General features: G+C 43.1%; 1 protein-coding gene and 1 long non-coding RNA gene across 2 annotated transcripts in view; one reads left to right on the forward strand and one right to left on the reverse strand.

Annotated features, from left to right (window-relative positions):
• The window catches only part of NAT8L (N-acetyltransferase 8 like), a 111,655-nt gene extending 110,992 nt beyond the window's left edge, over positions 1-663 (reverse strand). The window contains exon 1 of the mRNA XM_029592417.1: positions 558-663. The gene's annotated coding sequence lies outside the window, so the exon portion shown is untranslated. The remainder of the gene's footprint in view (positions 1-557) is intronic.
• On the forward strand, positions 244-9,297 carry LOC115085887. The gene is made up of 4 exons (XR_003854977.1): positions 244-344; positions 494-714; positions 5,169-5,357; positions 8,042-9,297. It is a non-coding gene; the product is annotated as an uncharacterized LOC115085887 (long non-coding RNA).
• The last annotated feature ends 328 nt before the right edge of the window (positions 9,298-9,625 follow it).

Consider the following 9,625-nt stretch of genomic DNA (forward strand, 5'->3'; position numbering starts at 1 on the left):
GGTCACCATGTGATTTCCAGGGGTGTGCAAGAAACACCTCCTTTCCATCTTTATTTTATTGCAAATTACTACAGCATTTCCTCTTCCTTTTATGTTGCTTTAACGATCTGGACCTGCTGAGGTCTACAAAACGCTACACAAACTGTCAGTGGCTGGATTTCTTTAAAAGAATTATTGAGATTTTTTTGTGGGTGGGTTAGGGCGGGCGGTTCCTCCTTCTGGGAGGCAGTCGTATAGTGTAGAATGAACTAAAATAAATAAATGTCCAGGGGAAATAAAAAAAAAAAAAACCCCCCAAAAAAAACTGCTCCTGAAAATTACCATTTGTGAACGTCATTATGATGGTAAGCGTTTGTGTAGGCCGGATGCTAATGTACGTTATTTTGAAGGTGCTTTACAGACATAAAATACATTTAATCTTTTTTTTTTGGGGGGGGGGGAGGTTCTTGAAAAATCTTTAACTCTGGATTTGATAGACTTTTTATTTTTGCAGGCGAACTGAAAGTCATTTCCATGGCAGACAGATGCTAGATCAGATTAGGCTACGCTTTTCTTACCTGTGGAAACAAAAGTTCACATCTGCATAAAACGTGTTTATAGACAGCGGTGGGCATAAACCGCAGAAGAAATATGGCTCCATATGCACCCTCTTCACTTCAGTTTTCTACTCGTCACGCACATCATCCTTCGATCTACCAAGCATTTCTTCGTCATGTAAGCATTGTTGTCGCCTTTTATTTGACTCCCGGTAATTGACTAGGGGTTTTATGAGGATGTTCTTTCGAGGCAGGGGACAAGGGAAGTCCAACCCAGGGTTAGCAAGTGAACTAATTTGGTTACTTGGGTGGGTGAATCCGTGCTCCCGCATAAATTATTTCTAGTCTATCACGTGGGCGTCAGATTAAAACTAAGTTCAATGCCTAAGCAATGTTTGTGCATCTTTTATTGCTCTGACTCGCCTAGGCAGGCTAACGTTGCAATCTGATTAGTTAGCGATGGGACGTATATTTTACGACTTTTCTTTCTCACCACACCAGAAAACTACAAGTCTCTCATGGATAAATGTCGATGTTGTATTTAGGATAAGGCAAACGTTGCAAAAGGAGAGAGGGTGAATGGGGTCTTGCTGGAGGAGTATCAGGGTTGGGGAAAATACATCTCATCTACTGAGCGTGCCGGGCTGGGGAGGGAACAAAAACATTCAGCAAATTCTGACCAGAAATTGCAGCTGAAGAACTGCGGAAAGGTGGTGCATGGAAGACAGAGGCGCCAGGGAAAAAAAAATTTTGCATCTGCAAGGAAGTGCGGTCGGGAAAAACCCCGCCCACTTCTTCAAGCAAAAAAAAAAAAGAAAAATGTGCCTGCTCGTCCCGGTTCAAACCGGCAGCTTGAAGTGGCCGGCACTCGGCGCGCATGCGCGCTGCGGCCTTGGTGCAGCTAGTTTTGCTCAACACGCAGGGATTGCAGCCGGAGAGGCGCCTTCTAGCTGGAAAACTCAGATTTTTTTTCTTCCCCTCAACTATAGCTTGGGGTGGCTATGCTTCCTTTCTTTTCCTGAGCCCACTCCTATTCCCAAAGTATTTTAGTTATTTCTATTTATCAGATGTTTAAAGGAAATGAGTGCTGTGCAAGGGTGGTAAATTGTGCCTTGTGTGAGTTTATTTGCAACTTAAAAAAAAACAAAAGACAGCACGTGCCTCTGCCTGAAACACCAGTGAGGAAAAGTTGCACAGTAGATACTGTAAAGAAATAGGCCAAGAATCGGTAACTATTTACACAAAATAAGTGGAAATACAGACCAAAGTGAAATGGACTTCAACCTTTAATTCACTGCAGCAACAGCTAGTGCTATTTCAATGCTTTGTGCGGATGCTGCCATGTGTTCAATACATGCTCACCTACTCTATAAGCAACAATGATAATATATAAGATCTTTTCATATGCAGCCCTAGAGCAATAGAATCAGTTGCTCCATAATATTCTAAATGGTCCCTGAGGATGTGCAGTTATAAAGTCCTGGGTGAATGAGCACTTTGATGTCTAGGTGCCATAAGCCCTTGCATAATAATTTATGGCAGCGTTTCCCAACCAGTGAGTCATCGGACCTGATCAAGGGGCCAGCAGATCGCCAGACATTATCACCCCAAGTTTCCTTTCTTAGTCCATACATATCAATCTTTCACAGCCCATCACATACAGCTCTTTTGGATTACCATACCCCAGATGCATGACTCTGCACTTCTTGGCATTAAATCCCAGCTGCCAAATCTTTGACCACTCTTCAAGCATTCTTAAATCACTTTTCATTCTCTGAGCTCCTTCAGGTGTGTCCACTCTGTTGCAGATCTTAGTAGCATTCGCAAATAGACAAACTTTACCTTCTATCCCTTCAACAATGTCGTTCACAAAAATATTTAACACAACTGGTCCCTACAACCGATCCTTGTGGCACTCCACTTAACACGTTTTTCTCTTCAGAGTAGGTTCCATTTACCAAGCTTCTCATTTTATACACAAGCCTCCTATTTATTTATTTATTTATTTAAAAATGTTTCTATACCGTCGTTAAGTTAAATACCATCACAACGTTTTACAGAAGGGCACGATAAAGAGAAATATGGGTGGTATAGATTACAAATTACTCGTGTGCCATCATAGTACGGTAACAATTTAAAATAATAAACTAGGTGTGTAAGTTAAACCTGATTGTTAGGAACAAATTAGGCAGTTTGATTTTAACATTAATGTGCTTATGTAGGTTACTATGCAGCACCATATCAAAAGCTTTACTGAAATTCAAGTAGATTACATCGAGGGTGCTTCCTCAATCCAATTTTCTAGTTACCTAATCAAAAAAATCTAACAGACAGGGCCTTCCCCTGGTGAATCCATGCTGCCTCAGGTCCAGCAACCCGCCCATTCGTTCACTATCCTTTACTTCAGCAGAGTCTCCTTTAGTTTTCTCACCACTGAGGTGAGGCTTACTGGTCTGTAGTTTCCAGCCCTCCTCTCTACTCCCACTCTTGTGAAGCAGGACTACAACCGCTCTTCTCCAGTATCACAGCATCACTCCTGTTTCCAGGGATCTATTCAACAGGTCTTTCAGTGGACCTGCCACAACATCTCTGTGCTTCCTCAGTATCCTGGGGTGAACCTCATCCGGCCCCATGGCCTTGTCCACTTTGTTTTCCTAGCTCTTCCCATACATTCTCTTCTGTAAATGAAGGTTTGTCTATCCCATACCCATCTATAGTATTCTCAACCAGCAATGGTCCTCCAGGATCTTCTTTTTTTTTTTAAGATAATAATTGCTAAGATATTGTATATTAAGATGGTATTGCCATATTATAATACTGTATGTTTTAAGTTCTCATAGAGTTACCTTCTCTGATGTATATAGCCTGTCCTCCATTTCTGCTTTTAAGTTTCCCCCCCTCCCAGTTCCTGCTCCCTGTTATTATGTAATTTCAGTCCTTTAGTTCATATGTGAACCGGAATGATGTCCCCACTAATACCGGTATATAAAAGCTGTAAAATAAATAAATAAACACCAAACTGAAGTATTTCTTTAATATTTCTGCCATTTCGTCATCTCTCTCCATATATTGCTCCTCGTCACCTTTCAATTTCACTATACCTCTTTAGGCCACCCTTCTTTCTCTGATGTATCTAAAAAGGTTTTTTCACCTTGCTTTACCTCTGGCAATCCTTTCCTCCGCTTGACATTTTTTTTTCCTGATTTCTCTCTTATTCTCTTCTTGAATGCTGCCTTTATTTTTTCAGCTACCTCATTAGAGAACCAGATCACTTTCTTTTTCCTCTTACTTTTGTTTACTTTTCTAACATAAAGATTTGTTGCCCTTGTAACAACTCCTTTTAATTTGGCCCACCTTTGTTCCACTTCACCCATTATCTTCCAGTCTTCTAGTTCTTCATCCAGGACCATCCCTATTTTGACAAAGTCTGTATTTTTGAATTTCAAAAAATATGATGTATAAGAACAAAAATGCTTTCAGTGCAGAAAGCATTTTTTGTGTGTTTAAAGCATATTTATGAGCAGAAAACATTGTTTTGTGTACACAAAGCATGATTTCTGCACATAAATTCTGATTACAGATCCCAGTGTTAGAATTTCAGCTTCTGCCCATAGATTGATTCTGTTACGCATGCCGCCCGCAGCAGACCCGTGGCGCAGCCCTCTCACCTTCTCATGCAGGTGATGGAGAAGAGTATAGCAGTTGGGGCATACTACTTCCTGACTAGTCAGAATGAACAGACTATGAAATTAGAGAAGCAAACAAATTTGGCTGCACAATAATAATGGGAGATTTCAATTACCCCAATATTGACTGGGTAGATGTCCTATCAGGACAAATTAGAGAGGTAAAGTTTCTAGATTAAATAAATACTGTTTCATGGAGCAGCTGGTCCAGGAAACAAGATGAGGCGTTATCTTAGATCTAATCCTTAGTGAATGTGGGGCAAGAGGTAATAGTAGTGGTGCCACTTGGCAATAATAATCATAATGATATCAAATTTGATTTAATACCTGGAGAAGACATTAAGAAAAACCTACTGTATTAGCATTTAACTTTCAAAAGGGAGACTATGATAAAATGAGGAAAATAGATAGAAAAAAACTAAAAGATGCAGCTACAAAGAGTATACATCAAACGTGCACTTTGTTTAAAAATACCATCTTGGAAGCCCATATCAGATGTATTCCCCACATTTAAAAAAGCAGAAGGAAAGACAAATGACTGCTGGCATGGTTAAAAGGTGAAAGAGGCTATTATGGTTAAAAGAATATCTTTCAAAACCTGAAAAGAGAATCCAAATGAAGAAAGTAGGAAAAAAGCATAAGCACTGGCAAGTGAGATGCAAAACATTGACATATACAGAGTTTTTCTTTATGACCTACTGTGCCATCTAGTGAACATTTGGTGAATGGCACCTGATTGCTTCTAAGTACCAGGACATACAAGGTGGCCACCCTGTAGTATATCAGCTGTATTTTATATTACAGTTAATCTCTAGTGGTCAGAATAGAATATTGCAACTTATATTTGTTGTAATATATGGAAAATGATACTGATATGCTTGATTATGTTTATTAATATACATGGTTTTTTATATACTGTAAATAAATATTTTGGTTTACATTTTAGTCCTGGGGGAATTCTGCGCTACTGCGGAATGCAGAATTCCCGCCCTGCGTAGAATTGCCAAATTCTGTGCAGAAAATGGCAGCGGAGACCCTGGCATGCTGCGAACAGAGTGCACGCTGTTTATGGCGAAGATGAAGGCCTTGGCATGCCATGGGACACACTCCACTCGCGGCGAAGATGAAGGCCCAGGTAAGAGTGAGTGTGTGTGTAGAGAAGTGTGTGGGGGAGGGGAGAGGGGTGTGCGAGAGGAGGGGGAGGGGGTGCGAGAGAGAGCAGGGGGGAGGTGAGTGGGGTGGGGTGAGTAAGGGGAGGGAGAGGAGTGAGAGAGGGGAATGGGAGGAGTGAGAGAGGGGGGAGGGGTGTTGAGAGAGAACAGGGGAGAGGGGGTGTGAGAGAGAGCAGGAGTGGGTGAGTGAGAGCAGGGGGGTGAGAGCAGGGAGTGAGCAGGGGTGTGTGAGAGAGATCAGGGGGTAAGCAAGGGGGTGTGAGAGAGACTAGTGGGGTAAGCAGGAGGGTGTGAGAGTGAGCAAGGAGGTTGAGAGAGAGCAGGGGGGGTGCTTGAGTGTGGGTGCCAGAGAGAAGGAGCCTGTATGAGGAGATTGTGAAGGAGTGTTTGTGTGTGTGTGTGATAGAGATTGAGAGTTAGTGTGTATGAAAAAGAGATCATGTGTATGTGAGGGTGCTAGCCTATGTGAAGGGATTGTGTATGTGTGAGAGAGAGCCTGTGTAAAGGGGTGTGTGAGAGAGAGACATAGATAGCCTATGTGAGGGTGTACGTGTGAGAGAGAAAGAGAGCTTGTGTGGGTGTGTATGCAAGAGTGAAGGATCCTGTATGAGGGGATGTGTGTGTGCGAGAGAGTGAGGGAGCCTGTATGAGGGTGTGTGTATGTATATTAGAGAGAAGGGGGGACAGAGGGAGCCTGTGTGAGGGGTAGTATTGAGAACGGGGTCAAACTCTGGGAGTGGTGATAGAGTGGAAGGGGGTTGAGCCTAGAGGTGGAGGGAGAGATACTGGCAGGTAGAAGAGTTGGGGCCTGAGAAGGCAAAATAGCCAGGGAAGTAGGGAGAGAGAGTAGAAGGGACACTCTCTTACAGTGAATTTCTAGGGAAATTCTGCTCAAAATATTTAAAATTCTGCATCTTTAAGTAATAACTTTTTTCTGTTTTAATTTAAAATGTAATTTCTTAAAGCACATGCTTTTTCTCTCTCACTTATATAGGCTCTTAATTACACATTTACATACATGCTGTCTATCTTTTCAGATTTACACACACAGGCTTTAAATCACACCCATCATGCTGTCTTTTTCTTTCACACACAGACTCTCATTCACATGCTTACAAACATGCTCTCTCTTTCACTTTCACACATGCTCTCAATCACATACTCACATGCTCCCTCACCTAAACCAGATCTCAATCACACACATACTCTCTTTCACACGTACAGGCTCTCAATCATTCACATACATGCTATCTCACTCACACACACACACAGGATCTCAAACACACATGCTTGCTCATTCACTCACTCTCCCCCCTCCCCCGAACTAGCGGCAGCAGCAGTAGCCTCCTCCACTTCTAACCCTAAAGCAGCAGCAACCTACTTCATTTTCAGCCCTCACGGAGAAAGGAGTCCCATCGGCTGCGGGAGTTGACAACGTTCTTTGTTTTTTTCCGAGCCGTGCTGCTCATTTCTCAGGCTGCGCCTCTCTTCTTTTCTTCAGGCCGACGCTGCCTGCACTAGCATGGTCTCTTCTTCCCACGCACGCACCCGCTGCTCACCACTTCCTCTTCCGGGCCACGGAGGGGGGGCGGGAAGAAGAGAGAATGCTGGTGCCGCTGACTCCAGCTGTCCTGCCACGTTCTGCCCGGGCTATCAACATTTTAAGCCCGGGCAGAGGACCTATTTTGCTTGGATTGGGGGAGCAGCTGGGTCAGCGGGGGACCGGGAAGTGTGGCAACACACCGGTTGAGAACCCCTGACTTAAAGATTTATTTTGACCAATATAAAGTATGCAGAATAGGCAGGAGGCGGGGCCGTGTGCCTAGGAGAGGGCCGGCCCACCGAGACCAGGAAGAGGGCTGCGTGGCCCGACACAGAGGGAGAACCAGGAAGCGTGCGTCCAGTGCTGCCCTGCCCGAGAGGGCGAGCTTAGCTCGGAGAGGAACCAGGCCTTCCCCGGGGGTGTCTTCCCGCCGCTGTCGTGATGCCGATGGCTGTCCCAACGTTGCGCCACGGCTGGGAACACTAACAGTAACTTTTACATAGTGTAATATATTTTATGCACTTTGGTGGTCTACAGATAACAAATCTAACTGTGCGACGTATTCAGGGAATTTTGTAGCTTGTAAATATTTTGCCTTGAGCAGTACCCTGAGTACTCTTACTAGGAATGAGTGAGAGGAGCAAGGGCCATCATGTGTGCTAATTATGAAGAACAAAAAAAAAGGGGGGAAATGTTACCATCAGATGCGGAACAGAACCCAGGACCTGTGGCACTATTGAGAGAACTGGTGAGGTGTGGGATAAGAGAAAGCAGGAGTATAACAGGGCAATACCAGTTTTATCCACATTGACTTTTATCAGCATGGGTAAATTCCCCTTTAAGTGAAGTGAAGGGTACAACACATACTCAATGCACAACTGCTGCCATGGGAGTCAGTTGTATTGAGGGATATTGCAATGTGTTGAGTGCAAATTGCCTGTGGAGCCTGATTATAGGCGCCAAGGGATGGGGTTTCCATTCAATCCTGCTGCGGCCCAGAAGAGAGAGGCAGCAGACCCAAGAGCAGGTGCCAGACTAGCTTCAGGCCTGTGGCCTACTATCAGAAGGTTGCAGGACTCCATGTTTCAATTACTTTCATTCCAGATGAAGCCAACAGAAGAGCAGATGCAGCAGAATCATCACTGGTTCAAGGAGGAGGAGAATTACTCCAGCGGTCAGACGTTGGAGCATCATCAAGAAAACTAAAAATAACAAATCAAAGACTTCAAGAAGGAAAATGTGTTTGAGATGCTTTGGGACTTGTAATGTAAAGCGCACTCTATGCTTATAGCCAGGGACACAAGAACACTTAGACTCAGTAGAAAGTATAATTTCTTTTTTATTAATCAGTATAAGTATTCTCGGGAGGTGCTGGGTACTGGATGCCCTTTGTCTGACAAACTGACCAGCATCTCCTTGTATACAGGATGTGACTCTTCTTTTATAGATAACATTCAATACTGGAGAAGGTTCTAGAGATTTGCGTGACTGCCCAAAGGATCATATACATAAGTTGTAATGTCAACTGCATGATAACATCATCCCTAACTAGGCCTGATTAGTTTCCCTAGGACGTGTAGCCCATTTACCATGGCTGTCAAGATAGTTCTTTGTTCTGTTAAAATCTTACTGGTCAAGACAATCAACATGTCTGTAACGGTGTTGATTACAAACTCCTGAGAATAGTGCCTGAAGCTCCCCTGTGGTTTCTTCTTTGTGACCCTATGAATAGGCATCACCTGTGTGGTGCCAGCTTGCTTGCCTCTACAGATATCCAGGGACATTCTGTAAGTCATGCTCAGAAAGTCACTCAGAGTCCATTCAGCCTAGGCAGGCTAAAGAAAAGCAGAGGCTTCTGGGGATTTCCTTCTCCATGTTGGTTTTCTGTTCAGGCATACTTCTCATTTCCCTCTTGTGCCACTTACAAATGGCAAAAGTGGCACACCCAAGTACCAGAGGTGAAGACAGAACCGTGAAAAGTGATTATGGCAAATGGGCTAAATGTGTAAGCTAACAACTAACCTTGTGTGTGTATTGTTATCCCTCTAGATCCCCCCTAAAGTAAATGAGACTCATAGACAGACACGCACTCTCGAATTGACTAATAATAAAAGCATAACTAAGTTTCACTAGGTAGCCATTAGCTCTATAGTGGAGCTGCAAGAATGACTACATTATAAAGAAAAGAAACCTTATGATAATGTTGCCTGTCAGAATCAGGTAATTATATAGTAATGTTGCAGTAAAGATAAGAACAACAAAGAGAAACCAGTATGAAAGTATTATTTTTTCTCATAATACTATTCTCAGGAGTTTGTAATCAACACCGTTACAGACATGTTGATTGTCTTGACCAGTAAGATTTTAACAGAACAAAGAACTATCTTGACAGCCATGGTAAATGGGCTACACGTCCTAGGGAAACTAATCAGGCCTAGTTAGGGATGATGTTATCATGCAGTTGACATTACAACTTATGTATATGATCCTTTGGGCAGTCACGCAAATCTCTAGAACCTTCTCCAGTATTGAATGTTATCTATAAAAGAAGAGTTATACTGGGCGTGTTTTTGCATGGAGTACTGTCTCATAGTGAGCAGCAGAGACAGGAGTGGAAAGGTATAAAACAGAAAAAGAAGAAGAAATTGCAAAAATAGCAAACGGGAATATAAGCAATGTACGCAACCA

The sequence above is a fragment of the Rhinatrema bivittatum genome, chromosome 1 (genome assembly GCF_901001135.1).
Source record: "Rhinatrema bivittatum chromosome 1, aRhiBiv1.1, whole genome shotgun sequence".
NCBI classification, from domain to species: Eukaryota; Metazoa; Chordata; class Amphibia; order Gymnophiona; family Rhinatrematidae; genus Rhinatrema; species Rhinatrema bivittatum.